Raw genomic sequence first — 27,826 nt, forward strand, 5'->3', positions numbered from 1 at the left:
TTTGCAAATCCTCAACCTAAGTCATTGATAAAAAATACAAAATTTTAGCACAAAGTCAAGGGACAGATCTCTGGGATACTGTATTAGACATCTTCCTCCAAATTGATATTGACTATTCTTTGGGTCTGGCCTTTCAAACAGTTCTGAACTCATATAAATGTTTTACTATATCTCTTTCTTCTCTCTAAGTTAACCATAAAGATTTTAAGAGCAACTTTTTAAATCTTTTGCTAATATTTAGGTTAAATATATCTTTACCCCTCGTTTATGCAGCTTACAAGCCACCCATCTTTTCTAATGCTCTTTAATTCTTATGTATTTTATTCCACATACACTCCATACAGGCCTTACCCAAAATGCTTGAGACTTTCCTCTGATTCTTTTAGTTTAATGGATACCATTGTAGCTCTGTGTCTATTAACCCTTACACTCACTACATGAGAACCAACTTCTCTTTCTGGTCATATATGTCCTCAATAATATCTTTTTAATAGAAGTTCTCATGAACAAATTGTTACAAGGATTGTCCAGACTGGGTTATGAAATTGGATGAACCACCTAAAGACCTGAACAGTCAATAATCGACCCTGCTAATGGACAATGAGTTGAGTCCAAAATCAAGTAGGATGAGATAAGGTTGGATCACATTAGGAAAACTGTGAAGCGTTTTCCATAATCTCAAGTTATTCTCTCTCTGCTATGAAAACCCAACTTTTTTGTACCAATATTCCCTCAGTTACACTAACTGGTGGCTTATTCACAGTAGCTCTCAGGAGCCTCAGAATTACAGTAACAGCAATACTGTGATGACCAACTTTGATACACTTAGCTTTTCTCAGCAATGCAGTGATTTAAGATAATTCCAAGGGACTTATGATGGAAAATGCTGTCCACATTCAGAGAAAGAACTATGGAATCTAAATGCAGATCGGAGCATATTATTTTCTTTTTTTTCTCCCTTGTGGTTTTCCTCTTTTGTTCTGATTCTTCTTTCACAACATGATTAAGGTGGAAATATGTTTAACATGATGTACATGTATAATCTATGTCAGATTGCATGTCATATTGGGGAGAAGTGAGGGGAGGAAAGGAGAAAAAAAATTGGAACTCAAAATCTTGTTAAAAGTTAATGTTGAAAATTATCTTTGCATGTAATTGGAAAAAATAAAATACTATTAAGTGTGTTTGTGGAGGGGGATTTGGGGAGGGAGAATTTCAAGCTACCCAAAGGTCTATGGAAAGATGTAGAGTGCTTCTGGAAAGGCTGTGACAAATTATCATTAGTTATACATTTGTCACAAATGCACTTGGGAGAAGGAGTTTCTCCCATGGCACTACTTAAATAGTTTAATAAAATTTACCATTGAGTAAAAATTAACAAACAAACCCATACTTGTCAGACTTTCCCACACTTATAAATCTCATAGAAATATAATCATGGCTATAAGAATTAACACAAAATATCAGTAGGAGGAGAAATCATTTTATTTCTATTTTAAAAACACCTTTTATATTCAGTTTCACTGTATTTTCAAATGCTATATTCTGGGGAAATGAGGAAGCCAATTTATGTAGATATAAGGCACATACGAAGAGGCAGGAAGAAACATTTGTCACAAACACTTCTTATTGGAACAGAACTATCACAATTGTCTTGTGTCACAATACCAGGCTCATTTTCTCCTTTTTTCTTCTAGACTAGAATATGGTCAATGAACCAAAGAAGCTCAGAAATTGAACGAGTTTATAAAGGTTTTTCTCCAGGTAAGTTGTAAGTAGTTTCAAAGTCTGCTGCTAGGGAGAGAGAAAAAGAAATCACCAAGAAGGGTTTGGATGCAAAGTTTGTCTTAAAACTCCAAAGCACATCAGAGCCTAGATATACTTCTGAAGTTCTACCTTCAAGTTAGGAGATTTGGGGTGAGCTAGAACTAATTCAACTGATGGTAACACCAAGGTTACACTGAGAAATCATTGAAATATTTGAAGATTGATGACCAAGGCATCATTGTTCTTGGTTTCTTTGAACCTTGTTCTAAATTGAGTGCATTAGTCGTTCAGTCACAAAGACACAATCCATGTTTTCCAAAAGAGAAGTAAAAAAAAAAATCAAAATAAACAAGAATCCATTAGGTGAAAATCTATATAAAAACAACACCCTTAGTTCCATTTATTTTAATGGGGAAATAATGAATTTTTCCTAAACTCCCTTCCAAAGAATTAGTTACCTCATTTTTTCATCCAAATAATGAACATGTAAAGAACTATTTACTTAACAGTGCTTACCAAAAGAAAAAAAGAAGGTATATGGATGTTGAAGTGGGAGAAGGAAGAAAGCAGGGTGAATCAGTCTCTTCCAAGGATAAAAGAGAACATGAATAATAAAGCAGAGGATAATAATAATCTCTACACTCTTCAGTTAGAATTTATTAAGTTTCTATTATGTGTCAATTACAGCTAAGGTTCTAGAGATACAAAGATAAAAAGCAAAACAGTCCTTGGCCTCAAGGGGCTTCCAACATACTGGCTATAAAATATATGCAAGTATAATATAATTTCATGGGGAGATCATTAATAACTGGGGGCATCATGAAAAGCCTATTTTAGTAGATAATGCATGAGCCAAAGTTTGAGGGGAGCTATGGATTGCAAGAGGCAGAGTTGACAAGATTGTTCTGGGCCCAGCAGATGACCTATGCAAAGAGAGAGAAAAGAAATGCGATGTCACATAAAGGTATCATCACAGGCTCTTTGAAGTTTTCTATGTCGACTTTACAGTCTTGACTCCTTGAAAATTGATCAGTAAACTGATACATTATATAAGATTTGTCAGGACTCAGTACAGACCCACTAAAGAAATACAAGACTAGTAATAATTTGGTCTATTATTATGCTTTATTTATTTTACTTCAGTAAATACATTCACTCAGTTATTTCAACTCAATTATTTCACTCAGTTAAAAACTGAGAAGGGAGAAAGCCCCTACTCATATTTCAGATGTTCAATATCGTATGTGTGTATGTGTGTTTATATATATTTAGACAGATGGGTAGGTAGGTAAATAAATAGACAGATACTTCAAATTACACAATGGAAATCATCTAATTCACTAATGCTATTCTGTAGGTATTCCCAGACTACACAATTTCCTCTACCTCAAATACAATAAAACCATCCCAACGATAATGGAAATGACAGCTGATGGTCTGTAAAACCTGATCCATTGTGTGAAGCTGTAATTGGTCTCCTCTAGGTTTGAGGAGGAACCTCTGAGAGAAAGTAGGTAACATAGTATACAGAGCAAGGCATATTCAGGAAGATTTGAATTCAAATCCAGTCTCAGATACTTCTTAGTTGTGTGACCCTAAGCAAGTCAGTTAAGTTTCCTCATGTGTAAAAGTGAGGATAATCATAGCACCTACCTGGCAGGATGAGGTTCAACTGAGATAATAATTGCAAAGTACTTATTATTGTACCTGGCACATAGTAAGTGATACATAAATGTTAGCTATTATTATTAAAATGGGGATAATAATAGCACCATTTTCATAGGGTTATTATGAGAATCAAATGAGATAATATTTGTAAAGCAGTTAGCACTGTGTCTGGCACATAGGAAGTTCTTTAAAAAATACTCATTCCCTTTCCCTCCCTTCAGAGATGTGGCCTCATCTTAGGTCTCAACTAATGTGGCTTTAGTTCTAAAACTGGGCATGAGTATTCAGTCTATACTACACCAGGTCAGTCTATTTTTATAACAATCATTACCGGTTTTTAATAATTGGATAATCTATATTCAATCAGTAGCCAAGATTGTGCCATTATACTCAGACATTCACATAAATTGTCTAAGATGTGAATCATATATTTAAAAAAACAACTCATGCAAATTTATCTGGTTATCATGCAACTGTTAATGTATAGCACACATCAGCTTTTCCTGACCATTACAAATATGTGGCTATACCATATATACATGGGTGCTTAGAATATTCTTGCCTACAATGACCTCAAGGTGGAGTCATTCAAGTCAAGAGTGCTCCCATTACAAGGAACATTATTTCTACAACTCTCTGTGAAGCAGATCACTTTGACTGAGGAATGTTTCTCAAGTGACAGATTCAGCTTTCAATATTGGCTAAAGCAGTTTCCCTGGAATCCCCAGGTTATGAAGACATTTTTTGCTCTTGAATCTTTCTGATCAGTTATGGTTGTCCTTGAATTCCAACTCCTTTACATCATTTTCTCTCACCACCCCAACCTCCTATATTTGGGTGTGTGTGTGTGTGTGTGTGTGTGTGATATGCCTGTTTTATGGAAGTATGTACCTATAAGGGCAAGAAGTAGTCAGCATAATGAAAATAGATTAAAATTACTATTACCAGGGGCAGCTAGGTGGCACAGTGAATACAGCACTGGCCCTGAAGTCAGAAGGACCTGAGTTCAAATGTGACCTCAGATGCAACACATAAACTAGCCATGTGATCTTGGGCAAATCACTTAACCCCAACTGCCCACCAAAAAGCAAATAAATAAATAAATAAAGTTACTATTATCCATTAAAGTAAAAATCCATAGTGTCCATAATACAAGAAAATTTATTTTTATGGTCTATTAATTAACATTTATGCTTAGTTATTTTAATAATATGTTGTGCTTTTCTTAAAAAGACAAGTAAAATGGAAAGACATGCTATATTCTCTTTGACTTAGCTAAGTGCACTATAACCCATGTACCACTGTCCAATAGGTAGTAGTTTACTTTCATTTTCGATGTAGTAGCTAAGAAAAAAAATTTTTTTTTCTTGAGTGCTAGTCTTGAAAATACCAAATCCCATGAGTGATCATAAACATCACAAATATTCATGTTATCACTGACATTATGTTTTATGTTATACCTTAAATTAAATTTTCTTTATTTAAATTCTTTCTTGATTACAGTCTTTTTTTTCTTTTGTTCCCTGGGCAAATAAACCCCCAACTATAATGATTTTGTGACATTTGACTTATTTGGCTTATCTGAAATAAAAAGGAAAAGGTCAGTAGGGATTCTCAAAAAAGCAGATGTTATTAACTTTGTGACACAGTTTCATCATGGCCAAAACCTTAGATTACTTACATCTTGGCCTAGCACACAACAATTCCCCAAGAGCACATATAACACAGGGTAATAGAGAGACAGAAGGAAAGGTACTCATACACGTTCATACACACTGCTAGTCCACAAAGGGTCTCACCTGGTTTATTCCCTCCTTCTTTGACAACTATATTTGTAATAACTTAATAGCTCCACCTTCCTTATTGTGGTAACATAAAATAAAATGAGTCAGATTTTTAAAAAATTCCAATCAAGAAATCCTGCTTCTTCATAATTTTATCTTTGCTCTTAGAAAGTCCCAGAGTAGGAGAAAAGACAGTATATCAATTAGAGCTACTGGCTGAAGACCCCAATAACCTAATGTCTCTACTTTCCTTATTATAGCAGTGTGTCAGATATCAGTTGCTCATCAATGGCCAGAAAATAAGTATCTCTTAATGGATCATAGTAGGAGGTGCTACAAGGGCCACCACTCTATAAAAAAAAAACATTCTTATGCTTGCAAGTACTTCAGAAGTTATACCTAGTTTTGTCTGTGCTGTATTCTAAATTCGCTCTTCCCACATGCTCTATGTTAAAATAAGTATAATTCCTGACTTTTCTCCTTTGGTCTTTGACTTTGTTAAGTCAAACCTGCTTTCTTTTCACGTCACTGACTTCTGAATTTCTAAAAGAATTATAGATTATAGAATTGGTTTATTTATTTTTTTTGGCGCTGATCCAAGATAGCTAGTGTAACATCTGTTTCACTAGGTTCTATCATAGAGATGACAAATACTGTTACTGTATCTTTAAAAGTCAAATGGAATGTTATATGGCATTTGTCATTTGGGAGAGGCTATTCAGAATAATGACTTGAAAGAAACTCAAGATAATGTTTTCTTTCATAACTGGAAAGTAGTTAAAGAAGACAGAAGGATTCAGGGATCTTTTTTTTCCCTGATGAAACTATTGTTGCCTTTATCTTGTGAAGAAGATGAAGAGGATTCATGTGAAGAGACTTTATTTGGTATTCTGAATGAAGTTAAATTATTTGGGACCGTATTCTTATAAGTGAAGTTACATGCAGTTATAATGAGTGTTTGAGATAACTGATTATGATCATTCTCACAGATAAAATATAAATAATTATCTATGTCTGTTTTAATATTTGTTATTATTAATAAAATATAATTCAGTAACCTTAATACTTATTTAACCCTAGGAGATTAAATGATTATAGATATAAATATGAATAGCTATTATTGTGAAAGAAATTTTCTTCAGTTTATGAGATAAATAATACTTGATGAGAAGGAAACTCTGGGCTTGGTTATTTAAGACAGATGTTGAAATTTTACTAATTAACAAGAAAATGCACAAATATACCACTGAATTAACTTGGATACTGGGATGATAATATTAAATATCAAAAGAGTCTAATAGCATGCCAAAAGGTCACTGATAAGTGAGGCTCACTAACCTGTGTAGTCTTGCTACACAGACTCTTTGTTTCCCTTAAAAGAGATTGCAGGTAAAAGAACTTCTTATAAGCAAGATTTTCATCCCCTCTATTGCCATTCATTAATATCACCATATCAATTTCATGGTCCCCATTAACTTCTTCAATCCAGGGCAACTATCTTTCCTAGGTCAATCAAATATTTCATTTTTATTCTGCCCAAACAGTGCTACACAATAATAACTCTCCCAATTTGCTTATAAATCTTTAGAAATTATTTCTAAAACTTATTGTTCCTAATAGAGACCATCATGTCACATCTCTAAAATGTAATCTCTTTGAAAGGAAGCAAATATATAGATATACATTAAAAGGTAATCATGCAAAATCATTTTACCTATCTACTTATCTATCTTCATATACAACCTAATCATCCTTCTGGATCTCATCTGCCTAAGTACTCATACTTCATCAATATCCTCTGCCTTTCTGAATGGATTCTCCACCATGAGATTCCTTTCCCCCCACTTCTCGACCTTTTTCATCTTCCCTTTCTGTGTTATCTTCCCCAATCAGATTGTAAGTTCTTTGAAGGCAAGGAATGTCTTTCTTTTTCCTATTTGTATCTTGAGCACTTAGCACAGTGCCTGACACATAATAGGTACTTAATAAATGTTTATTGACTGAGTGATTAACTACTGGATCTATCTATCATCCATCTATCTATACTGGTACAGATGTAGATTACTCCTAGTGAGGAAAACTTCTACCAATACAGATCAGCAAACCATCTGCAATTAAGTCTTGACTGGTACCTGGGGTCAGTGAGAGGTTAAGTGACTTGCACATGTCACATTTCAATGTCAGACAAGACTTGAATCTAGGCTTTCTTGACTCAGAGGCTGGCTCTCTGAAAGACTCTATCCAAGTCTCCAGAGATTGTCTTGATATCTTATATTTATATCCCTGTATTTAGCACAGTGCTTGGTACAGAATAAGCACTTACAAATGCTTTTCCATTCACTAAATCTTTGACTCTGTCCTTCTCTCTCAAACACACACACACGTTTCACAAAGTCCTATTCAATTCCTCTTCATGGCATAAAGGGGACTATGCGTTCTTGAAGGCTATGTCATCAGAAAACTGGCTTTGGCAGGTTCTACCATCCTAAAAAGGCTTCGAGGATATTAGCAGCCATAGACCATGTCTGCTTTCCAAAAACCAGTCTACCTGACTATGGAAAAGTTCATCACCAGTAGACTCTCTAGGTGATTAATTCTTTGGCCAAACCAACTCATGCATCAATGAAAAATACAAAATAAGTTTAAATCTTTTGTGACTCCCTTACAATTTTATAATGAATGTAAATAGCAGTTGTTTCTGTTTTGGATAGAAACCCTGAGGGGTTCCCCTCCCAGATGGATTTTTTTTTTTTTTGACTAGGTAAAAGAGGCCATTCTTTGCCTCTTGTCTTACCTAGACTTAATTACTTGAGTGGGTGTTGCCTCAATCAAACTTGAGACCTGTTAAATACCTTAGCTTAAAAAGGTCAAGGTCTCCCACTGTATCTCCAGTCATCTTGATATATATCTTGCCAATGGACCCTGATGGCTGCTGAGGAGAAAGTGAAGCTGGTGTCTCTGCACAGCCCTCCCTCACTTAAATCCAATTCACTTGCATGTCAAGGCATCACCTATCTGATGTCATGGTCCTATTTGATAAAGAAGGGCAAACAACAACAAATTTTATAATGACAGTAGAAGAGAAAAGAAAAGGAAACTGAGGGACTGAAAATCACTGTTTTTAGACTATATATAAACATTCATGTAAATATCAGTGCACTAAGTAGGAAATCTATATCCAGAAACTAAATGGACCTATTAATGGAGAAACCAAAGCATAACAATCTTGACATTCTCACTATAAGTCTAACTAAAAGGCCACAGGAAGGTGTAGTTAAATGGAAGGATGGCCCATGGGTTTTCACTGAAGGAATAGGAAGAGTTGTCTTTCTTGTGTATTCAAAGGCAAAAAGAATCATTTCATGGTACACTTGCCATTTTGTATGTCAATGCTCTCATGGAAAGCACTTGCAAATAGATCACCATAAAAATCATTCTAGCCTAAATGCTAACATCTGATACAAAGGATAAAAAGGTAGAAAATTCTACAAAGAACCCAATAAGACTAAATTAAATCAACATGTACTTTAAAGCATAGTGACTTCAATAAAAACATTGAGGAAGATGGTGAAAAGATGCTGGAAATCATGACTCAGGATCAAGAAATAAGGTAACTAAGTATTTATAGACTATAAAGACTAAAAAAGACTCTTGACTATCATGAATAAGTTCTTCAAGGAGAAATTCAGTAGATGCTAGAATACTGTAATTTTATCAGTTCATCTTTTCTTCCACAGATTTTTAACACACACATGACTTCTCATCTAGTTCAGCTCTTGTTCATATACTTTCTTTAATGCTCCACAAGGGTCCACTTAATGTGATAGAGGCATTCTTCTAGATATCTTTGCATTGTATGGATAGCAATAGAATACAAAGAAACAAGCTGTTCACTAATTCCCCTTTCTACCTTGTTTCCCCGATAATAAGACCTATCCCGAAAATAAGCCCTCCCCTTACTGTGTAAGATTCCTCTAAAATAAGCCCTCCCCCGAAAATAAGCCCTATTGAGATTGCTACTGTAGTGAAGGTGATCCCCTGCGCTACACGCTACATTACAGTACCCTCTGTATGCACCGTCCCCCCCCCCGTGAAACACACGCCACACTCCTAGCTGCATCCAATCAGAGCTGCAGCAGTGAGCACGTCATCCTGTTCTTCCCCAGTGATTTGCTTATTGAATAAAGGTACATTTTTTTGTTCACATTTACCTGTTTATTAAAATTGCTGTCAATGTTCATTAAAATAAGCCCTCCCCTGAAAATAAGCCCTCTGGTGTTTTTCTGTCCAAAAAAATTAATAAGACAGTGTCTTATTATCGGGGAAACACGGTAGTTACATGGCTGTCTCACCTCTGTTTCTGGTCTTACACCTCTGGTGATATCCTTTATGACACTTCTCTTCATTGGTAATATATTGCAGACTACGCACTGCCACCATGTGCTTCTCTCTATTACCATTTGGGTGATCCACAAATTTAATTTTGTGGGTATTCCAAGACTATTAGTCATATAGCATTAATGGAATAATACTGATATTTAAAAGGTGGACATTTTTAGTTACTTCCTCTGCCTCCACCAAGTTTCTCTGTTGTCTATTTGTATTCATTTATATCCATTTTTATTTTCCCTTTAAAATAGTATAGGATTCAGAGATGGAAAACCTGTGGCCTGGAGGCCACATGAGGCCCTCTCAATCTTCAAGCACAGCACTTTGACTTGGATTCAGTGAAAGGGTCATAGTTGAGGATCTAGAGGGCCACATGTGGACTCAAAGTCACAGTTTTCCCACCCCACCCCAGAGGTAGTCTGCTTTTTTCATTCCAATTACTTCCTACTAGTTGCTTTTTTCACTTAAATTGCTTCCTAAATATCTTTATTTTTAAAATATTCCTTATATTTGCTGATTTTACTTCCATTCCTTTATTGTACCCTGGTCCGGTCTAGTCAACTATTTCCTATTGTTGGACATTTAGGTAACTTTCACCTTGTTTTTATTTCCAGTTGCAAAGAGAAACTCATCCTTCAGGTGTGGTACAAGCACACATTTCCCCCAGGGCCAGATGCTTTTGCTATAAATCACCATCTCTACCACTGGAAGGGAGAGGGAGAGAAATATTACCTTCCCACAGCTACCTGTATTTTCAAGGAAGTCACCAGAGAAAAGGAAAATAGCAATTTCTCAAGTACTGAGAACTTCAGCCAGGATCAAGGGTGACTGACTTCAGTTAGTCAATCACTAGGAGTCTCTTGTGTCCCATTCACCCTATTCAGTTGCCTTCAAACAATGACCCATAAGGTTTAATCTCATTTTGGGATTATTTTCTCTTCTTTCTTCCTTATCAGATTCAGTTGTTTTTGTGTCACCAACATTTCATTCTTGAGAATTTTCCATCTCTCTTGAACCTTCTACAGGATCTCTTCAATGAGAACTAAAGCTACTCAAGAGAATACTGCTAATGATACACATAGGAAAAAAAATCTTGGGGAGGCAGTCTAATTAGCTAGTCTACCAGTGCATACAGGACCAGGTAGGTGGCACAGTGGATAGAGTACTGGACCTAGAATCAGAAGCATTCATCTTCCTAATGTCAAATCTGGCTTCAGATACTTACTTAGCTGTGTGACTTTAGGCAAAATCACTTAAGCCTGTTTGCCTCAGTTTCCTCATCTGTAAAATGAGTGGAGAAGAAAATGGCAAACCACTCCAGTATCTTTGCCAAGGAAAACCCAAATGCGGTCACAAAGAGTCAGACATGATTGAAAATGACTGAATAATAATAATCAGTGCATATATGTTGGACAAGCACTGCATATAGGCAATGATTTAGGGCCAGAATAGGGGACAAAAAGGGATAGGTTTGAACTGAATTTGGAAAAATTGTACAGTAATTTCTTTCTTTTTTTTTTTTAAAGCAATCGGGGTTAAGTAACTTGCTCAAGGTTACGTGGCCATTTATTTCTGGGTGTGGTGCTGAGTGTCTGAGGTGATTCGATCTCCAGGTCGTCCCAACACTGGAGCCGGTGCTCTTACTCGCTGAGCCACCTGGCCGCCCCTAAGCAATTGGGGTTAAGTAACTTGCTCAAGGTTACACGGCCAGGTGTTTCTGGGTGGGTGCTAAGTGTCTGAGCCCGGATTCGATCCCCAGGTCATCCTGACACTGGAGCTGGTGCTCTTACTTGCTGTGCTACCTGGCCGCCCCAGTACAGTAATTTCAATGGCTCTATTCTCTTGCCTCATGAAAAATCCATCTTTTAATACCAATATCATCTAAGTCAAAGGGGTCAAACTGTGATCTCTACAGGAGCAACACTCCGTAGTGTAGCCAAAACCAGATGAAAATATAATTGGGAAACATTTAACAAAATAAATAAAAATACAATAGAATATAGATAATGTTAATATGTGGTTTTCTTTTTTCTTTTTTTTTTAAAGCAATCGGGGTTAAGTAACTTGCTCAAGGTTACTCGACCAGTTTTTCTGGGTGTGGTGCTAAGTATCTGAGCCCCATTCGATACCCAGGTCATCCTGACACTGGAGCCGGTGCTCTTACTCACTGTGATACATGGCCGCCCCTAATATGTGGTTTTCTAAATCAATGTGAGATCAGCAGAAATCCTGATTATGGCTTATTAGCTCTCTATTCTATTTTAATTTTATTCTTCTGTGATACAATGTCTCTGAGTGATACTATATGACTGAATTAAAAGACATCATAATCTTCAAAGAATCAAAGTACAGATGACTCAAAGGGCAATAATATAATATATGGGGGGGGGGTAGAGTAAGCAGGCTACAGCTTATTGCCACAAGAAGTGATATAAAGGTTATCATTCAGGAAATATATGATTAGAAAATAAGATGTATCTTACAGACAGTAACAGCAACATTGTGTGATGATCAAATATGACACAGCTCTTCTCAGCAATACGATGATCCAAGACAATTCCAAAAGACTCATGATGGAAAATGCTATCTACATCCAGAGAAAGAACTTACAGAATCTGAATGTAGATTGAAGCATACTATTTTCACTTTGGTTTGTTTCATGTTTTTTTTCCTTTTGATCTGTTTTTTCTTTTACCATATGACTAATGTGGAAATATGTTTAACATGAGTACACATGTATAAGTTATATCAGATTGCCTGCTGTCTTGGGGAGGAGAGAAGGGAGGGAGGGAAGTAGAAAAATTTGGAAAATGAATGTTTAAAACTATTTTTACATGTAATTGGAAAAAATAAAATACTACTTACATAAAAAATGAAAATAATACATACCTATCATGGGTAGCTGGGAAACTACTCTGGCAACAATGATTTTTATTTTTTAATAAAGGATAACCTTTGGTATATGTTAAAGCTTCTATACAGAGGATTTATGGGAAGACATGGATAAGATTGCACAGGATAAGAAGGCATGAACAGATTGTAAATTCAAGGACTCACCAACAATAAGAAGGGCTGGTTTCATCCCATTCCCTATAGCAAAAGTAAACGTAATTTCATGGCATACCTGGTCATGCCACTATAGTGTAATTACAAAGAGAAGCAGCAAACAAATCAACATGAAAATTATTGAAGCTTATATAGTCACATCCTTGGCAGAGAATGAAGACTATTACAAAGAATTCGATAAGATCTCCCAAACTGAATCAATATGTGTTTTACTATTCTATGACTTCAATGCAAAAGTGGGCACAGCATAGAATGTGAAAACTTTGTTGAAAAATCCTTCAAGATCCAGAAATTAAGGAGAGCAGAGCCTTGTAGACTACTTAACACCCTCATTCCTATATAGCTTAAATACTTTTTTTTCCAAGAAGACAGTTGGAAGGTGCTAACAAGCCAAAAATGATATCATTAAGAAATGAAACTAATTTTATTTAAAAGACTGGAAATAATTGGCTGATATAAAAATGCCTATTTACATGCCTTTATCAAAACCATATTACCTAATGTATTTTTCATAAGGTTTCAAGACAATGGTCCTTGAATTCAGGGCCTTGAAAAAAATGAATTTGTATGATTTATTTTATAAGACAATCATCATATAATTATTCTCCTTTTATTTAGTTGCCAGGAAGCTTTGAGCTAAATTCTGTATTCAACCGCAGTAAATGAACTCATTAAGTGCCAGGTAACATCTATTTTTCTGCTCCTTAGCTGGTTTTTTTTTGGTTCTATTCCATTTTTAACTGTCTTGTTTTGTTTTATTTAATGCTAGAAATTGACTAGAAATTGTTCTAGAAAGAGATGTACTACAAATCCTAAGTAAATAAATTTTGTGGTTAGCATTGTGAAACTCCCTCATAGAATGAAAAAAGATGTTCTTTCACAAAACCTAAACTGAAAGGACTGAGTTTTTAATTTTCAACTTTGATACAGCAAGGTGGGGCCAAAAAAAGTCATCAGGCTACTTGTTAACATCTAGATATTCTGTCCCAGCAATTAAAAAAGACGCACACTTCCCTATGCTCCACTCCAATGCCCTGTCCTCCCCACCACACACACACACACACACACACACTACAAATTGTAGCAAGACCCTATGATACACCAGAAAATACTAAGTAGACAGAAAAAAAAAACCTGCCTCTTCCTTTCTGTATTTTATCTCCAGCTGCTAGGACCTTACTGGGACAATAAAGTCTGTTCTAGGGTCTGACAACTAAAGTCAAGGTGTTTTCCAGAATGACAGAGGCTCTGCCATCCTATCATGTTTTTCAAGTCAATATAAAATTGTCCATCAAAGTCTACTTCAACTCCTTCTCTAAAAAAAAATCTGACAATCAATTGACACCCCATATATGCTGCAAATAGGCCAAGGAAGGCATTTTGTACAAGAATGATCCCAAGTCTAATGTATACCTCCACAAAATACAAAATTTTTATCAATGGTATGGAAGCATAGGGTGATGCAAGTCAGGACAGATATTATTAAGAAAAGGAAAATACATTTGAGTTGCAGACACAAGAGGAACTTTTTTTTTCCTCAGTCATACCATATCCTATCTTATGCAGTTATACCTTCATACTGTTGGTCCCCTATTCTGATTTACACTCTCTTCTCATTAGCTTCTCTCAAGACCCTCAGGTAGCACCTTTTATATGAGCTCTGTCCTGATCCCACACAACATTCATGTTATTCATGCTTTCTTCCTTTTGAAATTCCTTATTATTATAGTATACTTATATAATTTTGAATTTACATTTTATTTACTTATTCATATATATATTTTATTCCTCCCCAAATATGCAAATTCCTTGCATAGGCAGGGATTATTTCATTCTTTTTTTTTTTAAAGCAATTGGGGTTAAGTAACTTGCTCAAGGTTATTTTTTGGGGGTGTGTTGCTAAGTATCTGAGCCCGGATTTGATCCCCAGATCATCCTGACACTGGGGCCGGGGCTTACTCGCTGTGCTACCTGGCTGCCCCAGATTATTTCATTCTTTCTTTGTATCCTTAGCACCTACTACTACATAGTAACAAATGTGTCTTGAATTTAATTGTTGATCTAGGAGAAGGGAGAAAAGTGGAAAGAAAGGTTAAGATTAGAGAAAGGAAGACAGGGAAAGTGCTGCCCAAATAATCATAAGTTAGAACAAATACCTAACTAAAAAGGAGGAACTTTATACTCTGTCTACCATATTCCTCTTAATACCCAGTATAATGTTGGATAACCAGTATATACTAAATAAATACTTAAATAAACTGAGTGGACAGCATGAATCTGAATTTATCCAATTCAAAATTAAGACCTTTTAGAAAGTCCTTTAAAAAAAGTTTATTGATGCTTTTTGTTTATATATCAGAATCATTTCTGGCAATATTTCCCCAGGAATTTTAATAAAGAAAAACAGTTAAACAAAAAACTTGATACAGAGAACACATCTATATAGCATTCTGCCCTAGTAGTTCCCACTTCTCTGCTGATAGGAAGGTCTGTTTCTTTATCTATTCTCTGGAACTATTATTTGTTCCTCAGTCACTCAAATTTCAGTTTCCTTTCACTGTTCTCATTTGCATTGTTTAAATCACTGTATATGTAGTTATTTAGGTCCTGCTTATTCATACACATTTTTCCATATTTCTTTGAATTCCTCAGATTCATTATAATTTACATGACAGAAATATTCCATTATATTCACATATGGCAATTTGTTGAGCCATTTTCTAATTCAGAAAGTTCTTCAAGGATTTCCAAGATAACTGTATACTATAAAATTATAGTGACTCTTTATGACATAAGTTGGTGATTTGGAATGTTTTACTCAGACAATGATAAAATTGGACTAACATTAATATTCAATCCTATGCACTCACACAACATTGAACTTATTTTAAACTCTGAATATAATACTGCACATGGAATTTAAGGTAGGATATAAAATTTTATTTAAAAAAATGGATGCTTATTTTGTGTCCTAGTAAATTTAAGAAATATATAAAGATAAATATGGCATAGTCCTCCTTTAAGACCTATATAATCTACTAGGGGAGATGACAAGTATACATAATATAATTAGCACATGATAAATACCCTAAGAGAGACACAAAGGGCTATCTGAGTTCTTCTGGAGTTTGAAGTCTTATTCACTATCAGAGATTTAAAGATGGAAGCAATCTCGGTGACCTGAAGAGTTTCTTACAGTTAAGAAAACTGAGGCCTGGAGAAATTAAATGATTTATCAAGATCACATGGGTAGAAGGGGTAGGGATTGAATTCTAATCCATGAACACTTACTCCAAATCTAGAACTCTTTCTTCTAGGCAACACTGTCTCCCTTAATCATATTCCTGTGAAAGTATCAAGAAAAATTCATTGAGGAAGGTGATATTTGAGATGAGCCTTAAAGGATAGGCAGGATTTCAATATATTAGATATAAGGGGAGGGCTTTCTGGTTGGGCAAATAAGATGAGCTATAAGGCAGAAAATGTTACCCTGTTTACAGAGAACAAAGAGGTAGTCTAGTTAGGCTAAATTATAGAGTAAGAATCTTAGAGTAGTGAGAGACATATTAGGATGGACTTACATGCCAGACAAAGACTGTGGCCTCTCTAATCAGTAGGTGATAAGAAGTCACTGAAAATTTTTCAGCAGGGGATTGATAGTATTTGAACGAGGCTTTAGGAAGATTAATCCAACGTTAGTCTCTATGATGGATTAGAGAAAGAAGAGACTGGAGTTGAAAAAGATAATTAGGGTACTACCACAATAATCTAGATAAATGATTCTTTAACTAGGGTGGCCATAACAAAAAAGGAAAGAAGAGGAAAGATGTCTTGAAGGCATGTTATTAGCAAGTTAAGGGGAAGTATTATATCTGGGAAATCAGGGTTCAGAAGACCAACGTTCTAATCCCATTTTTCTTACTTATAAACTAGGTAATTGTGACAAAATCAGTAAGGTTTTCTAAACCTCATTTTCCTTATTTGTAAAATAAAAGTGATGATGCATACCCTGCCTAAACTCATAAGTCTGATACGAGGATGAACATTTTTAAAAAATACATATTAAACTTTTTTGAAAATTGTAAAGACCACACACAGGTATAAGTCTTTAAAATGAATATTTAATGTTTAGGAAAAATTGAAACAAAAAAAATTCAATAAGATTGAATTCTTTTCATTCATTGTCTATTATAAGAACCCTTTATTTATATGCAAAGTAATTAGTTATCCTCATATCTTTATATGAGGAATTGTATTTATTTGCTTTTCCCCAAAAAATATAATTACACTGAGGGTAGAATTTACATTATTTTTTCCCTCTGAATAATTTCTCCCCATATGGGTACCCTTAAGGTTTGTTTGACTTATGAAAGAACTGAAGAGGCATGATGAATCTTTCTTGCTGAAAGTAAGAGGAAAAACACTTCACCATTATTCATATTCTAATTGTTTATAAGTTTCTACCAAATGGACACTAGGTTCTTATCTTGACCAATGGGAAGATTCTTCCAAATCCACCATATTCAATTCTCTCTTCTCTTTCTACTTAGAAGAAATAAAATACTTGCTAATAAAAAAAAAGGAGGGGGAATAATAAGGAACAGGAAATTATTCTGGTAAATGTGATAATTTCCCATGCTAGCACAGACTGAGAATGGTGGTAAACTCCCTGAGGCCTAATAATAGTGTAAACGTTTCTGTAAAATTAGTGAATATGTTGTATTGAGCTCAATTATATTGCCGATTTTTTTTTTCAATATTTGACATGTGGAACAAATTGGCCACTGCCATACCATGGGGGACATACACTAAAAACTGCTACTGGTATTCTGATTCACTGTGTGTTTAAAACATTCATGCAAGATGATACACAAAATGAGGTGTGGGTCAGAACTGACACACTCCCATTGTCTGGTAAGGTTGAGGAAGAATGAGTTTCTGTACACAAGGGAAGCCTTACTCAGGGCCAAACATTTCCATTTTCAATAAAGAGCTGAATACAGTCATGCCCTCTTACTTCCTGGACCTCACCCAACCAATACATCAATTGAAAAGGAAATATAATACCAAAGTATGTGTTGGGAGACAAGAGGCCCTTACGATCCAGGCCAAATTGAAGGACTTTAAAGGGAAACTAGGTGGCAAAGTGGATATAGATCAGGGCCTGAAGTCAGGAAGACTCATCTTCCAGAGTTCAAATTAGGCCTCAGATACTTTCTAGCTGTGTGACCCTGAGCAAGTCATTTAACCCTATTTGCCTCTGTTCTTCATCTGTAAAATGAGGTGGAAAAGAAAAATAGCAAACCACTCCAGTCTCTTTGCCAAGGAAATTTCAAATGGGGTCATTGAAGAGTCAGACACAACTGAAAAATGACTCAACAACAACAAAGATGAAGTGATATTTAACTCTCTATAGTTGTAAAACTTGGGCCTAAAATACATGTAAAGTCTAGCTCCTTAGGCACCATCTGACCCCTGCTAAAGAATAAATGATTAAATAATGTTAAACATTTACTAATCACCTAGTTTATGACAGGCACTGTGCTTGCCACTGGATATACAAAGGGAAAAAAAATCTCTATATTCAAAGAGTTTACAATCTTTTTGATACAAGAAAAATTTACATACACAATATGTAGGTTTATATATGCAACACACACAAATATGTATGTATTTATAAAGTAGGGGTAAGCACTAACAGAGGAAAGGGATCATAAAAAGGCCTTGTGTAGGAAGTGGCCTTTGAGCTAAGCCTTGAAGTTGATTTGGAAATTCCAAGAGGGAAAGGTGAAGGAGACCATTCTAAAAATGAGAGAAATCCTGAAGGTTCAGAGGCAAAAGAGGGATGTAATGTACAGGAAGGGAATAGCAAGTAGGCCCATTTGGCTTGGAATATGGAGAGCATGACAAAGAATAAGGGGGAAACAAAACTAGTAGACAGTTTGAGACAGATTATGAAGGGCAGCATCACCAATGATATTCTAGAACGTAATTAACAGTAGCATAATTCTATTAAAAAGCAAATGATTTGTAGACTATGCTTGACTACAACTTACCAAAGGAGGCACAGATAAAAATAATTTTCCAAGTGGCCCCAGTGTTAGGAAGAAGGGAGCCTTTCTTTATTGGTAATATGATTTTAGGGCAGTGTCTTTTCTAAAATTTTTGCTTAGGGATTGAGAATTTAAACAATACCCCTGAATCCAGTCATTATAGAAAGAATTGAAGTAGGATAATCCTTAAACAGGAAGGACAGAAGAAACAGTATTGTATAGCTTTGGGCAGTAGGAAAACAATAGCATCAGACAGGCCAACCCAGTGTGCAGCTTACAGGAAAAGATCGCCCCCCCCCCTTTTTTTTCCCTAAAAAGGCTACAAGCCAACTGTAACTCTAAGAGGCAAAGTCAACAAAAGCAACAGGTTCTGCAGATTCAACTGCAGCTTGCAAATTTGACAGACCCAAACCAAAGGACCATCTCCACACCTGACCCCAAAGAGAGTCCCTGGTGAACATTGGTCTTTCTAGTCACTTTCAAACATACTGGTAGCAAAGAAAGTCAGTACTGTCTTGTGTAAATGTGAAGGCTACCCTTTCTGTTGGACCACTTGGTTGCACTGTGTATACTTACTAGCTGTGTGACCCTAATCAAGTTACTTAATCCTGTTTACCTCAATTTCCTCAACTGTAAAATGAGTTAGAAAAGGAAATGGCAAACCACTCCAGTATTGTTGTCAAGAAAACTCCAAATGGAGTCACAAAGAGTTGGACATGACTGAAGTACAACAGTTTCCACATCTATTCTTCATTTACATTGATGTCCTTTATATAGTGGTCCATTTCAGTATTTTGAGGCTTAAGGATCCAAGTTCCAGAACCAGAAACATTCATATGCAAGCACAGAACCTTCTTCAGTGCCATATACAGAAAAATAAATGTTTCTTGATAATAATGAAAATGTAAAATTGTATGTGCATCTAACTAACATGCAGTTATATATGTGTGTTATATAACAAAAAACACATGTATTGTGCATATATACATACAAGAGAGAGTGGGAAGAAGGGAAAGGAAGGAAAAGGAAGGGAAAAGGGAGGAGAGGGGCAAGGTGGAGAGCAAAGAGGAGGAGAAAGGAGGGGAGGAGGGAGGAAGAGAGACATAAAGAAACAGATACTGAGTCTATTTTAAATAGGGACATGAGGAAGCTTAATCATCCCACTGAAACATCCCTGTGTCTTTTGCACAGATATTCTAGGTGGAGAACAAGACACTTACTTGTTACTGATACTCTCTCCTCACACTTTGATCAGATCATCCTAGGTACTCTAACATTAAAAAAAAACATTAAATGGATAAATAAATATCCATTAAATCTCGGGAAGACTGGGACTCATTTGGAAAGAAGCATTTAACAGGGATGGTTTACTACTTACCTGTCCCCAGAGGGTGCACCAGGCCTCAGGCATCAGCACTTTTTTTTTTCTTAAAAGGGTTGAAGCTTTGCCCCAGTATGTTGTCTTGTAAAAGAACCATATAGTCATTATGTGCCACCCTGGACCAGTATGCTGAGACAGGCCACGTGCGACAGAATACAGTGGAAGCATAATCAGCAATCTGAAACAATTATTGGGAAAGATTGTCACAGTTTCTGGGTAAGTGAATCAACCAATAAGGTTTTGTTTTCTTTTTCCCCAAAACCAAGTTAAGTGTTGATGGCTGAACAAAACTGGATGCTTGCTGAACTTTGCACTTTTTCTGAACCTCTCAGAGGGAAAGCTTTCCACGGGGAACACTGTTGAAGAGTTTTGTTTATTCGGCTTTGTTCTTGAAAGAAAATGATATTATTTTAACACGAGGAGGAGGGGGTGGGGGAAGAACCATAGTAAATTTCTTGGAGTTGCTTATGAACTCAGGAAGTCTCCTAAGCAAGACTTGATAGCAGGAGGTAGGCTTGATGCCTTAAAATCACTAGGACCTCTGGCTCCCCCTGAGCGCTTCCTCCAAAGTGCTCGGCTCCTAGCCCCTATCTTGCCCCCGGGTTACTCCCATCCCAGACCCTCCACACAGTGGGCGCAGACCCAAACTCCAGCGAGCAGTCTTGGGAACCCTCTCGGGGAGAGGGGTGGGGCCGTGACTCACGCGCCGCCGCGCTCCAGGGCTAAGAAGCGGCAACTCCAGCTGTGCTTGGTCGGGGACGGCTCTGGAAGGGCGCATGCGCGCTGTTTGCCTTCTCCCCTTTTCCCCCTCCCCCTCACCCCCTCCCCTCCATCCCTCTGTCTATCTCTCTCCCTCTCTCCCTGCCGGCTGGGTGCTGAAGTTGGGCGGATGGCAGCCAACCTGCTCCGCTAGAGGACCAAGCAGCCCAGCCTTTCCCCCCGGACCTTTCGGTGCTGTGCCCACACCTCCAGGCGGGTGGGTAAGACATTTCCTTTAAAGCTGAACGTTGCTAAGTAAATGGCATCAAAATGTCTGCTTTATACCGATGGATGGTATTAAAAAAAAAAAAGAGGGGGGAAGGAAAAGAGGGGGCGGAGAGTACAATTGCAAATGCACCGGCGGGGCGGGGGAGCCTTCTTGGTGCAGGGGTCCCCAACGCTACTCCTGCTGCTTAAGGAGGGCAGTAGGGTGAGCTGAGCCGCTGCCTTGGGAAGTTGAATCTTAAAATGTTGCTGCCATTTCTGGCTCTGCCCGTCCCCCTCCCAGCTGGTATGCGGAGATGGGGTGGGTATCCTGGTTTTTCAGGGAACCCCTCAGTTGTGTCCCCGGTGCTCTGTGAAGCGATGCTGCTGCTGCTGCTTGTGTGAGGAGGGTAAGCCGACGGCAGCAGCAGCAGGCAAGGTTGCTATCACTAGGGAACGGGGCAAAGGGGATTCGGGGGTGGAAGGAGATGAAGGGAAGCGAGAAATTTCATACTGATTTTTATTTCTTCAGAGAAACGAGAATGGAATTAGAAATGGCAAGCAGACAAATAAGCTGAGTATGTTATGTCTGTGTGTTTTCTTGATCTTAACCTTAAAGGGGAAAAAACCCCACAGTGATTCCGTGGAAAAGGTGTGTTTAAGAAAAGGTTTTTTTTTTTTTGGTACAAACGGATGGTTATTGCAGTGGCGAAATATAAGGTTGTTTGGGCGATTCTTTCTCTTTTGTTTCTTCGCTTTAATCAAAGAAAAGGGAGTTCATATGTACATGGCATGGAATAAATTTCATAGAGAACGGCTGCAAGGGGAGGCGGGGGTGAGGGTGAGGAACGCCCACTAAACCTATAGCCGCTGCCCGGGTGGGTGTCTCGGAGGCATCTTCTCTGTATCTTATGGTGATTCTTTTTATTATTGATGGTAATCATAATTTAATAGCTGCCTCCTTTCCACCTTTCCTCCTCTCCCTCCCTCTTCATCTGCTGCGGCAGCAGCAGGGTGCAGAGACTTGGCCGTTTTCTCCTTCTCTCTACCTCCCTGTGTCTGAAAAATGTCGGAGGACTTGAGGATGGAGGAGGGACAGGCACTGTCCATGGGAAGCCGCAGATGGTTAGATTGCTCTTCACAAGCGGGAGCACATTTAACAGCACGTCTCCCACAACCAGCATCAACTTAGAAAGAGCTCTAAGCTCCAAGAAAGGGCCGGGAAAGCCCTGTGCAAATGCGTACCCACAGTGACTGGACCCCACCCAACATCTATGCCCTCCACCACAATCCGGAGGCCAAGACTTCTGGCTCACTTGGGAAAACCTTAGTATTTGCCAGGGAAGACTGATCCTAGTTCCCCACAGAGTTTTCTTATCCTTCCAACCGTTTAAAAAGCAGTTCATTTCCTAAAGATCCCCCCAACAAGATTTGTCTCCAGAACTTTGCAGTTCCCTTAGTTCAGCTAGGGTGGTGGTGTTGGCATGTGTATTTCTCTTGATTTCTTCCTCTTGGGACATATACCACAAGTAATAAAAAAAGAAATTTTGTGGTTTGGTGGCAACATAGAACTAACCATTCCTGAAACTGGAGGTTTTTTGGATTTGAGGCATTCACAGGATGCCTGCTTTTTCAATTGTTAAACCACATATTTGCGTTTGTAAATGCTTATTTGGGGGGAATTGAGAAATAACTGTTCCGACTTTTTACAATATAACATTTTGTTCATCTGGATTTAGGTCTGCCACCAGATTTTCAAAATTCTGTGTTAAATGCCACCTGTTAAGTGTATTTTGAAGCATCTGAGAAACCTCATTAGACAAATTATTTTATTTCTAAAACATTTATAATAGGTGAAATGCAATTAATCATAATACTAAAATTCAGCAATATGTGTGTATAATCTGTTCTTTTGTAATACTATAATTTAATAAAATAATTCAGATGAATGAGTTTTGTCTACTCTTAGAGATGAGTTACTAGTATCAAAAAAATTTCATCTATGCTCATGATACTGAAAAATGTACTTATGAAAAATATACTTAGGGAAGGGCAGGTTCCTTCACTTTTAGAATATTTAGGCATTGTTGTATGAAGTGTTTATTAAAGAAAACACATCCTCTTGACTCTAACACCTAATCTCAGAGAGTGTGGTGATCCTGAATTCATAATCTGGAAAATTAGTTAAAATCTTCCTTGCTCCCCAGAATAAACATAGTACGCATATAAACTATGCCAACTCCCACATTCTTGTTTTAATCCCTGAGCTGTATTAAAAAGATATTTATTTAATCACTCTCAATGAGAAAGAGACTATGTCATGGGATAATGTTTGGAAGCCCTCTCTAATTTTAGGCCAATATGCTTTGAGTTCCCTTAATAATGGCCTGTTCTAAGTGATACTTATTTAAGTAATTCCCCACTGGGTTATAAAACATACTAAAGTTTTTGGTACTAAAGCACAGGGTACCATTTTAGTAGCACTCCCTGAGCTCCAGCACCTATCTACTTGTCAAAGGCATTTGGCTAGTAGTAGTTGCTGGTGGTGATGAGGAAGGCAGCCCCCCTCCCCACAATGATTTCTCTTCTCAATCATAAATGGCTTCATTGCTTTTAGAATAATTTAGAAGTGGAGTCCCTTTTTCTTTTTTTTTTTTTCTCCTTACTACTGAGGCCTGAAACAGGTGGGGAAAGTGGAGAAAGGGAAGAAATCCATCATACAGCCTTACTCACCTGAGTGCCCCAAAACAAGTAAAGTGGCCATAAGTGGTCTACATCCCAAATGGCCACATTCCAACTTGGCTCTTGATCGATGTTGAGGTTAGCTTTGCCTGAAAGGAAAGGAAACTAGAACCCCATCTATAGGGAAGACCATTCCACTTTGGAAGCCCATTTCTGCAGCACATAGGACTTTTTTAGAAGAGAAGATGACATCATGGCTAGGAGGAGGAGGAGAAGGAGTATACAAGAGGTAAAAGCAGAAGAATGAGAGGTAGAGCCAAGATGGTGGAGTAAAGGCATGGACTCGCCTGACCTCTCCCCCAAACCTCTCCAAATACCTTTAAATAATGACTCTAAACAAATTCTAGAGCAGCAGATCACACACACAAAAAAAGGAGTGAAACAGTTTTCCAACCAAGACAACTTACAAGGTCAGCAGGAAAGGTCCAGCACAGGCTATGCCTGCACAGACCAGGCACCAACAAACCAGGAGCAGGCCTCAGGAAGATTGAATCAGTGGTAGCAGTAGCAGTTTCCGACCTCTCAACTCACAGATGGAAAGGGGATTGTGAACAGCAGGTCAGGAGATTTACAGAGGTCCATTTGCTGGAACCAGGGGTAGGACTCTGTTTCATTGCCTATGCTTGGATCTGAGTCACAGTCCTGGTCTTAGTCCCAGTACAAGGAGGAACCGTAGCACAGCAGAGCTTACAGCTGCTTGGGAGCAGAGACCCTGGTCACAGTAGTAGGGTTGAAAAAAAGTGCTTGTGGTCACTCACAAACCAGGGTACAGTACAGGAAAGTAGTAAACACACCTCTCCCTAGATCATACCACTTTGGAACAGCCAAAAACTTATAGGTCCCCAGCATTGCCTCTGAAAACAGCTGCACAAAACAAACAAAACTCTGAAGTTTAGGATTATACCTCCTCCATTTGGGAAGCAGAGCCTCAATTTAGCATAGAGTTAAAAGTCAAAATAATAGTCTGGAAAATGAGCAAACAACAGAAAAAAAGTTCTGACCATAGAAAGTTACTATGGTGACAAGGAAGTTCAAAACACATACTCGGAAGAAAATAACAAAGTCAAAATTTCTGTGTCCAAAGCCTCAAAGAAAAATATGAATTGGTCTTAATCCATAGAAGAGCTTTAAAATGATTTTAAAAATCAAGTAAGAGGGGTAGAGGAAAAATTGGGAAGACAAATGAGAGTGACGTGAGAAAATCATGAAAAAAGATTCAACAGCTTGGTAAAGGAGGCACAAAAAATACTGAAGAAAATAACAGAGCAGATCAAATGGTAAAAAAAAAAAGGCACAAAAAATCCAATAAACAGAATAATGTCTTGTAAAACAAAATTAGCCAAATGGAAAAAGATATATAAAAATTCACTAAAGAGAAGAACTCCTTAAAACGTAGAATTGGCTAAATGGAAAAAGAGATACAAAAGTTCACTGGAGAAAATAATTCCTTGAAAGTTAGAATTGGGCAAGTGGAAGCTATTGACTTTATGAGACATCAGGAAACAAACAAAATCAAAAGAATAAAACAAAATAGAAGAAAAATGTGAAATAACTCATTGGAAAAAAAATAACTAACCTGCAAAATAGATCCAGGAGAGATAATTTAAGAATTATTAGACTGTCTGAAAGTCATGATCAAAACAAGAGCCTAGACATCATCTTTCAAGAAATTATCAAGGAAAATTGCTCTGATATTCTAGAACCAGAGGGAAAAAGAGAAATTGAAAGAATCTGCCAGTCATCTCCTGGAAAAGATCTAAAAATGAAAACTCACAGGTATATTATAGCCAAATTCCAGACATCCCAGATCAAGAGGAAAATATTGCAAGCAGCCAAAAAGAAACAATTTAAATATTGGTGGAGCCATAGTCAGGATAACACAAAGTTTAGCAGCTTCTACATTAAAGGACTGGAGGACTTAGAATATGATATTCAGGAGGGCAAAAGAACTAGGATTACAACCAAGAATCACCTATCCAGAAAAACTGAGTGTAATTCTTCAGTGGGGGGGTGGGGAGAGGGAAAATGGATATTCAATTAAATAGAGGGCTTTCAAGCATTCCTGATTAAAGATCAGCAGAATAGAAAATTTGACTTTCAAATACAAGACTCAAAAGAAGCATTAAAAAGATTGACACACCTCCTTTGCTGTCTTTTCCTGATGAGAAGATGACCCTAGGTTCTTCAAGACTATGGGCAGTAAGTGGAAAAAAAAAAGCTCTATTGAGTCCTACCATGCTGGTAAGACTTGTTGCCCAAGCATCAGCTTAAGTATTTTGAGATTCACCATCAAAAATCAGTGGCTATCAGTGTCTGAACTTTGTTTTGGTCTCTAAATAATAGAGTGTCTTCTAAAACATGAAAAGGCTACAATCTGTGTTGTTGAAAGGAGCATCCACTTTGAGGAGAACCATAGATCCTTAAAATATGACACTGTATAAAATACAAGTTATAATTCCTTAAAAGAGCACTTTCCATGATTAGTTTTTCTAGGTCTACAAAATATCCCCTTAATAGCACTAACTAATAAAAATAAAACAGAAGTTCAAATCGCAAATAATACAAAAAATAGAAATCACAACTCTGAAGTTTTAACTCACAACAAAAAATGGGAATGGTCAGTGTAGAAAGGATTACTGCACTAAGTAGACAGCTGCACACTAGTTAGGCACACTAACATTGTTGATAGATCTTCCATTGTTGTAATCATAATGGAAAACAAATTGGAATTATGCTAAAAAAAGTGACTAAAATGTTTGTTCCCTTTGACCCAGACATCCCACTTATGTGCCTATATTGCAAGGAGGTCAATGATTAAAAAAATTAAAAATATTTAATGTGGCTATTTTCATAATAGCAAATAACTGGAAACACCGATGTTCATTGAGGAATGATTAAATAAATATCAGTGCTTGAATATGATGGAATATTATTGTGTTGTAATGAACAATGAATTTGACTATAGAAAAACATGGGAAGACATATAAAGTGAAGTAAGTAGAATCAGTAAAGCAATCTATCCAAGGGGTGGAAAAAATCAGTGAATTAGGACTAATGACAATAGCTAACATTTATATAGCATGTACTATATGCCAGGTATTATGCTAAGTGCTTTGCAATTAATTATCTCTTTTGGTCATCACAACTACACTCACTAGTAGGTGCTATTATTATCCCCATTTTACAGATGAGGAAATTGAGGCAAATAGGAGTTTAAAAGGAATACAAGAAAATGCTTCCTTCTATTCTTTGAAGAAAGGGGAATGTGGGTTTGGTACACTACCTATCATGATGGATTTAATTATGTGCTGCTTAGTTCTATTGAACACTGTGTGTGTGTGTGTGTGTGTTTCTTCCCTTTCTTATTTGCTATGAAGAATGGTTCTCTGAGAAGGGAAAAGAGGAGGTTTATGTTGGGCAATAATGTAAAAAACAAACTACCAATAAAAAGTAATTAAAGAGGGAAAAAATAGCAGAGGAATCTTTCTAACATTTCTGCAGAGGATCCTTTTTTTCTACCACTCTACCTCTAGTTACAATAGCAGCAAGGGCATCACTTTAAGTAGCACATGCAGAGACTGTTGAAGATTCAATAGATGAGTCTAATGTTATATGACATTAAAAGCACTGCATTCTACCTGCTTACTATCATCAGAGTCAAGGATGATAAGTATATATGAATGCTTCTTTGAGTTTAAAAATTTCATGTCATCTCCAGGGTTGTTTAATTGCTCTGGACCATTTGAGACATTACACATTTCTACTGGAGAAAAACACAAACTTTTATCACAAAGCAGGGAGATCATTCTAAATGTCAGACTTACTAAGAAAAAAAAATCCATTCAACACTTGCCTAACAACCCAAGAAAATTATTTTGCTGAATTAACAAGTACCATGAAAGTGTTTTGATAGTCTAAACTACTTTGTTTAATATAAATACATACTTTTATTAACTATGCCCATTTTAAATAGTAAGGACTGAGGTTTTTGTTTTTGTTTTTTAATATGATTC

The 27,826-nt window shown here is 36.9% G+C and overlaps 1 protein-coding gene and 1 long non-coding RNA gene across 4 annotated transcripts in view; one reads left to right on the plus strand and one right to left on the minus strand.

Annotated features, from left to right (window-relative positions):
• Positions 1–2,306: 2,306 nt before the first annotated feature.
• On the minus strand, positions 2,307–20,882 carry LOC138147344 (uncharacterized). Its single transcript, XR_011164778.1, has 3 exons — positions 20,812–20,882; positions 20,106–20,286; positions 2,307–2,690 (listed from the first exon to the last, which is right to left on the minus strand). It is a non-coding gene; the product is annotated as an uncharacterized lncRNA (long non-coding RNA).
• A 71-nt stretch (positions 20,883–20,953) lies between these two features.
• Positions 20,954–27,826, plus strand: part of RGS17 (regulator of G protein signaling 17) — a 231,173-nt gene continuing 224,300 nt past the window's right edge. For 2 of the 3 annotated variants that reach the window (XM_069069634.1, XM_069069636.1), the window contains exon 1: positions 20,954–21,084. The gene's annotated coding sequence lies outside the window, so the exon portion shown is untranslated. Of the gene's footprint in view, positions 21,089–27,826 lie in introns of all 3 variants that reach the window. The other variant, XM_069069635.1, reaches the window with a different exon arrangement.

The sequence above is a fragment of the Petaurus breviceps genome, unplaced genomic scaffold (assembly GCF_028583685.1).
Source record: "Petaurus breviceps papuanus isolate PSGF00001 unplaced genomic scaffold, PetGlider_PUasm1.0 90784, whole genome shotgun sequence".
In the NCBI taxonomy this organism is placed as follows: Eukaryota; Metazoa; Chordata; class Mammalia; order Diprotodontia; family Petauridae; genus Petaurus; species Petaurus breviceps.